Raw genomic sequence first — 9,346 nt, 5'->3', positions numbered from 1 at the left:
CGCTGATCCGTTATTATTATTATTATTATGATTATTATGATTATTTATTTTCTCTTACGTCCTACTAACTACTTTTGAGGGTTTTCGGAGACGTCGAGGTGCCAGAATTTTGTACAGCAGTTCTTTTACGTGCCGGCAAATCTACCGACACGAGGCTGACGTATTTGAGCATCTTCTTCAGGATCCAACCTGCCAAGATGGGGTCAGAAGGCCAGCGCTTCAACCGTCTGAGTTACTCAGCCCGGGATTATTATTATTATTATTATTTCTGGTTCCTTGGCTGAATGATCAGCATGAGGGCCTTCGGTTCAGAGGGCCCCGCAATCGATTCCCGGCCATTTCGGGGGGTTTTACCTTAAATTATTAATTCCCTTTAATCGGTGATTGGGTGTTTGTGCTGTCCCTGCAATTCATAAAGCACACACAACACTATCCTCCACCACACTAATTCGCAGTTCCCTATAAATGGTAGATTCCGCCCACCCTCGCCTGAGGGTCTGCCATACAAGTGTGGCTATCGCTAGCCTGGTGCAGCTCTTGTAAGGTATCCGTCGTGTATTGGAAACTAGGTGTTTATGTAGTGGAGGATAGTGCTGTATGTGGTTTGTGAGCTGCAGGAATTTGGGGACAGTACAAACACCTAGTCCCCGAGCTAGACGAATTAAGCACTCAAGGTTAAAATCCACGACCCCACCTGGCTACTATGCTGACCATTCAGCCAATAAGCTGGATTATTATTATTATTATTATTATTATTATTATTATTATTATTATTATTATTCATACAAACATTATCAAACATTATCATTATAGAGTGTTATGCCTTTCAGCGTTCACTCTGCAAGCCTCTGAGAATTTACTAAACGTCGCCACAATCCTCGATTTGCAACTAGTGTTGTGGCCTCATTTAGTTCTATACCTCTTATCTTTAAATCGTTAGAAACCGAGTCTAATCATCTTCGTCTTGGTCTCCCTCTACTGCTCTTACCCTCCATAGCAGAGTCCATTATTCTCCTAGGTAACCTATCCTCCTCCATTCGCCTCACATGACCCCACCACCGAAACCGGTTTATGCGTACAGCTTCATCCATCGAGTTCATTCCTAAATTAGCCTTTATATGCTCATTCCAAGTACCCTCCTGCCATTGTTCCCACCGGTTTGTACCAGCAATCATTCTTGCTACTTTCATGTCTGTTACTTCTAACTTATGAATAAGATATCCTGAGTCCACCCAGCTTTCGCTTCCGTAAAGCAAAGTTGGTCTGAAAACAGACCGATGTGAAGATAGTTTCGTCTGGGAGCTGACTTCCTTCTTACAGAATACTGTTAATCGCAACTGCGAGCTCACTACATTAGCTTTACTACACCTTGATTCAGTCTTACTATATTACCATCCTGGGAGAACACACAACCTAAATACTTGAAATTATTGACCTGTTCTAGCTTTGTATCACCAATCTGACATTCAATTCTGTTGAATTTCTTACCTACTGACATCAATTTAGTCTTCGAGAGGCTAATTTTCATACCATACTCATTGCACCTATTTTCAAGTTCCAAGATACTAGACTGCAGGCTTTCGGCACAATCTGCCATTAAGACCAAGTCGTCAGCATAGGCCAAACTGCTTACTACATTTCCACCTAACTGCCTGCCATTTTATACCTTTCAGCAGATGATCCATGTAAACTACGAACAGCAAAGGTGAAAGATTACAGCCTTGTCTAACCCCTGTATTATTATTATTATTATTATTATTATTATTATTATTATTATTATTATTATTATTATTATTATTATTATTATTATTATTATTATTATTGAAGCACTGCTGAGGTTGTAGTTTAAGTTCAGCGCTACAATCTGTGCTGTATCATAGAATACATCACCGACATTAGGGATACAGATTTGTATTGGCAGAATTCAGATGCATCTTCTTTTCCTCCTCTGCTTCTTCTTCTTTTCTTATTTTATTCTTCCTTCTTCTTTGCCTTTTCCCAGTTTCTTACGGTCGACTTTCATGTGGTTATGTCAATTATTTGCTGAATGCCCTTCCCGAGGGATGTCTTCACTGTTGCGTGTTTCAGTGTTGGTTGATAGTGGGGTGTGTTGATAAAACGCTGCATAATAAGGCTAACGCAAACACGCTGCCGTGTCTTAGAGAAATTAATCATACGCAGTTAAAAACTCAGGACCGATCGAGAATCGAACCCAGTGCCCTCTGACGCGAAGGTCAGTACACTGATCATTCAGCCAAGAAACTGGAAGCAACAAGGAGCACAACATAGATGCAACAAATGTTACTAATAATAAGTACCGTTTGTAAAAACAGTATTGCAGCCTAGTACTTTCATGTGACCATGCGACAGCTATAACAGGTCTAATGTCTTGTTCGACCAGCCACAGGGCGAACACAAAGAAGTGCGCTCCGTCGCCAGTACTGGTATTTAATTACGCGTGCAGACCTCGTGAAGGTGTCGCCACTGCAGGTGTGCCGTTGGTCCACATCTCCAGCTGCTGCTCGGTCGAGAGGGTGGTCCACATCACCCCTACCTATCAACAGACACAGAATACATTAATTAAAAACAAGCGAAATTTATATATATATATACTCCAAACAGTAAAACATAATGACTTTTATAGACAAGTTGATTTTTTTTTTTATTCCATCCCGAAGGCTCTGCCGTTAGCTATCATAGATGTCCTTTGCATCACTGAAGAGGCGTATTACTATGTTGAATTTCATTTGTTTCCGTTTTTCAAAATAATTTAGAAAGTGAAACTTTACGATGCCGTAGTTACTTAACGGCGCTCAACGTCTATAAACGTAAAACGTCAGCATGAGAAATGCGTGTAAATCAGTTACCTAGATACTTACCAGATGGCTACACTGCGTCATTTGGGCGAGTTAAATCGACTGTTTGAATGGTGAGCCCTGAACTGAAGATATTTATGTTTGAATTGTGTGTTCTGAACTTAACATCATGCCTTAATGTCATTTAAATAAAAATACATTCAGTTGACAGTAGAGTCCCGCTCAACCGACCTTCGTTTATCCGGCACAACATGCAAACTGTGGAAAAGTATATTGAGTGGTAGGTAAGGGTTATTCTGCCCGAAGGCAGGTCCGAACCTCCGCAGAGGTCTTCCTGAGCCGGAGTTTACGTGCGGTAGGGTGGCCAGTTCCTTTCCGCTCCTCCATTCCCTTACCCCCCACCAACAGCGCGTGGCAACCCATCCAACTCCTGACCACGCCCAATGTTGCTTAACTTCGGAGATCTCACGGGATCCGGTGTTTCAACACGGCTACGGCCGTTGGCTTGTATTGAGTGGGGAGTCAGAGAAAAATTATTCGAACATTGAAGAAATTAGCGTGGAAAACATGGACAATGTAGGCGAGTTAAAACGAATGTTTGAATTGCGGGTCCTGAACTTAGCATACTTTTGTTTGAATTGTGAGTCCTGAATTTAACATCATAATGTGTTCACCTTAATGTGAAATGTTTGCTGAAAAGATCCCTGGATGTGCAGATGCGACTCATCAAGACATTGCGGAACGTTTTGTTCTTGCTAACCAGTTTGAAGTATCTGATGAAGATATTGTCGACATTGTTAACAACGATGAAGAAACAGATTTGCTTGGCTTTTTTACAATTGGCTTAACGTCGCACGGACACAGATGAGATATGTCCTTTGGCTATGATGGGAGAGGAAAGGGCTAGGGAGTGGGAAGGAAGCGGCCGCGGCCTTAATTAGGATACAGCGCAAGCATTTGCCTGGTTGAGAATGGGAAACGACGGAAAACTATCTTCAGAGCTGTCGACAGTGGGGTTCGAACCCACAATCTCTCGAATGCAAGCTGATAGCTATGTGGCCCAAACCGCGCAGCCACTTTCTCGGTGTGATCACTGTTAAAGATGATAAGTTTCCATATGCGACCGAAACAAGGTACACCGTTACTAAAACCAAGCAGTATGTTGACACTTTATTGTTTCAACATAAGTGACATTTTCATTATTACAGTACGGTACCGCGTTTTGCGGCTAGAAATATTCTAAAATACTCTTGTTGAAAAGCTGTTCCCGCTTGTCTCTTACCCCAGGGATCCCGGGTTCGATTACCGGCCAGGTGAGGGATTCTATCTTGGATCTGAGGAGTGGCTCAAGATCCACTCAGCTTACGTGAGAACAATTGACGAGCTATATGACGGTGAGATAGTGACCTCGGTTTATAAATCCATAAATAATGGCCGAGAGGATTCTTTGCCTCACCCTGTAATCTGCAGAGCCTCGGGCTGAGCAACAGTCACTTAGTAGGTAAAAGCTCATCAGGGCTTTTCGATTACTCCTTATCATCAGCCTGTAGAGTCTGGATTTTGCTAAATGATCACAGGTACGCGCTGTTTCTATTCTGGAGACACTTGGGTTGCTAGAAGTGAAATCCTACACTGTTCCATGGCTCAGACTGCGAGATATGTTCGTGCTACCCCAGCTCTTCTCAGCTTCTAAAAATACACTCGTGACTACCTGTATAACTATTTCATTTTCCATATGCCACCAAATCATAGGTCTATCCCTTATACGTTTTCTATGAAGTGCTTTTTGTTTCCTAGCCTTTTGGAAGTTACTGTATTTTCTGAATTGTTCGCTAGGCCTATGCCCATGACCATTTCTGACGATATAGTGTCTTCGGTTACGGGCTAGAACAAATATCGTACATTTGTTGATCTGTCTGTCTTTGTCTCATCCGTGGCTTTGACAACATGAGTGATTGAGATATGAGCGATGTTAGTAATACCATTCCTTATGCAGTCATTCATTGTTATAAATAGTGTGAAAATTTCACTCACAGGGTGGGTTGATGTGCGCATTTCAATGTGCTTGGTAAACTGATATGTAATAGCACCTTTCCGCTCAGTGAGGAAAGCAACGGGAAAATACGTCACTCCTAATTCTCCTTACGCCTTTTCAGTTACACCTAAGCTATCTACAGTATGACAGCCAATGGTTCAGCTTTTGAAGATCCGACAAGCCTTCAGGCTGACGAGCATCCATCCATCCATCCATCCATCCATCCATCCATCCATCGTCGCCATAGACCTATCTATGTCGGTGCGACGTAAGGCCAATTGTAAAAACAAACAGGGTCAAAAAGTGAACAACGATACTAAAAGGATCGTCTGATGCTGTTGTAACAAACACATTAGCAACAATCTTTGAGTTAAGAGATTTGCCTGTTAATTTTTTTTTTTTTTTTGTTAGAGGCTTTACGTCGCACCGACACAGATAGGTCTTATGCCGACGATGGGATACGAAAGGCCTAGGAGTTGGAAGGAAGCGGCCGTGGCCTTAATTAAGGTACAGCCCCAGCATTTGCCTGGTGTGAAAATGGGAAACCACGGAAAACCATCTTCAGGGCTGCCGATAGTGGGATTCGAACCTACTATCTCCCGGATGCAAGCTCAGCCGCGCGCCTCTACGCGCACGGCCAACTCGCCCGGTGCCTGTTAATTTGATGCTCATTCGTTGCTGGGATCATCATAACCATCAGCTTGTTTGAAACCGTTTGGTTTACCCGACAACATCTATAAGAACGCGCTATGTAGGCTTCATTGGAAACTCACATTCGGGCTTTTAGTTCCGGAAGTAAAGAGTCGATCCAAACAGGCTATCCAAGCTCTCATTTCATTGTATTCGTGGGACAATCGTTGGGCCTCACTAACATACGCAGGGTGGAATGGGAAGGGCATTTTTAAGGAGGCTATTTTGAAACAAATTATTTGGTTTGCGATTATTAACTCCGAAACTAAAAGTCACACGAATGTGATTAAGATATCGAAAGACAGATGATTTGAAGCCACACATCTGAATAACAAATCGGCCCGATTCTCAAAAGAGTAACTTGTGAACTTGTGTATGTATGTTAAGTAGTCAGCCCAATGGCTAGTTGGATCCTCATTTGCTCCGTCATCAGTTTTCAAAGATGGCCTAGGCGTTACTGAGGAGGCATACTTGGGAAATGAGGAGTGAGGTGGTTTCCGTTTACTTTCCTAACTGAGTCATAAGGTGCCGTTGCATAACATTCTATCAAGCCCACAAACCAACCTACCCTATGCGCGACATTTTCACGCCATTCTTAACAGGAACTGGCTGCATATGGAATGGCGTTACTAGCATTGCCCATACATCAGTCACTTTCATTTTGTCGAAATCAAGGAGAGACTGAGACAGGTCAATGAAAGTAACAAATTTGTTCTAGCCCATAGCCTAACAGAAGGCAAATCTTCTTCTTCTTAATCAGTTTACCCACCAGGGTCGATCGGTATTTTCCTCAGACTCAGCGAGGGATCCCACCTCTTCCGCCTCAAGGGCAGTGTCATGGAGCTTCCGACCCTGGGTCGGGGGATACAACTGGGGAGCATGACCAGTACCTCGGCCAGTCGGCCTCACTTGCTATGCTGAACAGGGGCCTTGTGGGGGGATGGGAAGATTGGAAGGGATAGACAAGGAAGTGGGAAGGAAGCGACCGTGGCCTTAAGTTAGGTACCATCCCGGCATTTGCCTGGAGGAGAAGTGGGAAACCACGGAAAACCACTTCCAGGATGGCTGAGGTGGAAATCGAACCCACATCTACTCAGTTAACCTCCCAAGGCTGAGTGGACTCCATTCCAGTTTTCGTACCACTTTTCAAATGTCGTGACAGAGCCGGGAATCGAACCCGGGCCTCCGGTGTTGGCAGCTAATCACACTAACCACTACTTCACAGAGGCGGACCATTAGACAAACTACACTGTAAACATTAGATTTTTCATCAAAGCACATGGCAAGTGAGGGGAGCAAATTTTGAAGTTGAAATTCCATTTCAAAAAATTTGGCGATTTGACAGTCTAAATATCAACTCTTACTTCTTACGTCAGGTACCGTTAAAAATCTCTCTCTAAGCCCGAGATGACGGACCCATAGCGGTTGCCCAATGAATCTTAAGGACAAAATTATATAGGAGGTAGTAAATGTAGGAATTTCATAATTTCCCTCATATCGACCTCCGAAAGTAAATTTCGACCCATGGTGCGTGCATTAATGATTAGATCTTACCCTCGGCATAATGGTACCATTTTGTCCGATTTAGGAGATTTAGGTCAGAATTTACACATTGTAAGAAATTTCGAAAACTACCGAATCTTTTGAAACGTTACCGTGTTTCCTATAATTGGAAAGAGGAATTCGATTATAATTAACTCTGCCATCATAACTTTTCTCACCGGGCGAGTTGACCGTACGGTTAGGGACGCGCGGCTGTGAGCTTGCTGGGTTCGAACCCCACTGCCGGCAGCCCTGAAGATGGTTTTCTGTAGTTTTCCGTGGTTTCACATTTTTACACCAGGCAAATGCTGGGGCACCTTAATTAAGGCCACGGCCGCTTCCTTCCCACTCCCACGCCTTTACTATCCCATCGTCGCCATAAGACCTATCTGTGTCGGTGCGACGTAAAACAAATTGTATTATTATTATAACTCTTCTCAGACTTCAGTTTCACAAATTATAACCGCAAAGAGTCATAAGCGCACGCCGATTGATATGGAGTGGTACGATCCGCGCATACTCGAGCCTTATCATGTAATTAGCCAATCGTGCTACTAGGTGACCAGCCTGATAAGTTAGTTCGCAATAAATGGCACCAGTAACATAACAGCCGATGCCATTCGTCTCTTACTGTAGTTGTAATCGGCCACTTGTAAATAAAATTATATTGAATTGACAATCTAATATTTTTCATTTCATTTCATTTTGCGCGACCTTGTCACGAAATCCCAGGGTACAGTCCCCCACCTGTCCCCAACACACTTTTTTTTTTTTTTTTTTTTTTTTTTTTGACGCTCACCTTTTGCGTCCCAGCGCAGTCGGTTTGTACTTGAAGGTGTGAGACCTATGTAGTACATTTATTTGTCGGTACGTTAACGAATCTCTTTCCTACCACCGTCATGTGATTGAAAGAGCATACGGTGCAGTATGGGTTGCCACATTGTGTCTACATATAGCCAGTGACTGCATCCCCGCCTACATCCCCTCCCCCGGCTCCGAGCAGCCTTTAGACTACCAGGCGACCGCTGCTCAACTCGAAGGCCTGCAGATTTAGGTGGCGCTGGTCAGCGCAGCGAGTCCTCTCAGCCGTAAATCTTGGCTTTCTAGCCCGGGGCGGTCATCTCGCCATCAGATAGCCGCATACGCTTAATGAACCTCAGGTCCACGTAAAAATCTCTGACCTGGCTAAATTCGAACCCAGGACGTCCAAGTAAGAGTAAATAGGCTACCCGACACCAACCGGCTGGCTTATTGACTGCATAGAGGTAAGTTTTAAAAATCCTCCCATAGTAAGTGAATAAGTTAATGTTTGCTATATACGGTAATGTAAATGTACAGTTCCTCAAAACACAACGTTTTTTTCTGAACTTGTGCTAAACCAGAATTTTTGAAAATTTTTCCAAATATGGACTATATGAAAAAAAATCAGTTTCTGAATCACTGGAGGAAGTTAAGAAACAAGACACATTGTAGAGTAGCATTCAAATCGCCTGCGGGCGTCAAATCAAAAGACCTGCATCTGGAGAGCCGAACTTGTCCTCGGACACTCACAGCACTAAACGCCTTACGCCATTTCATTCATTTTACCTCCACGTTCTCAGAGAGCCGACATACTGTATCAGAGCAACTTTTCCATGTGATTGGAGTTATGCTGTTTGATAGGGACATTTGTCAAGGAGAGGCCAGCCCATTTGACATTGTTCCTCGTGCCATCATAAAACAGGAGCAACAGGAGTCGAAAATCTACTGGTGCTGCTCGCTCTCATTTCTGGGCCTTCTTTCAAGAAAATTCTTTCTTTTTTTTTTTTTTTTTTTTTTTTTTGCTAGTGGCCTTACGTCGCACCGACACAGATAGGTCTTATGGCGACGATGGGATAGAAAAGGACTAGGACTGGGAAGGAAGCGGCCGTCGCCTTAATTAAGGTACAGCCCCAGCATTTGCCTGGTGTGAAAATGGGAAACCACGGAAAACCTTCTTCAGGGCTGCCGAACCGCACGGCCAATAATTTTTTTTTTTTTGCTAGTGGCTTTACGTCGCACCGACACAGATAGGTCTTATGGCGACGATGTGATAGGCCTAGGAGTTAGAAGGAAGCGGCCGTGGCCTTAATTAAGTTACAGCACCAGCATTTGCTTGGTGTGAAAATGGGAAACCACGGAAAACCTTCAGGGCTGCCGACAGTGGTATTCGAACCCACTATCTACCAGATCCAAGCTCACAGCCGCGCGCCTCTAACCGCACGGCCACCTCGCCCGGTACTAA

This window comes from Anabrus simplex, chromosome 1 (assembly GCF_040414725.1).
Source record: "Anabrus simplex isolate iqAnaSimp1 chromosome 1, ASM4041472v1, whole genome shotgun sequence".
NCBI lineage: Eukaryota > Metazoa > Arthropoda > Insecta > Orthoptera > Tettigoniidae > Anabrus > Anabrus simplex.
The sequence above is the reverse complement of the archived record's forward strand: the minus strand, read 5'-3'. Positions refer to the sequence as shown.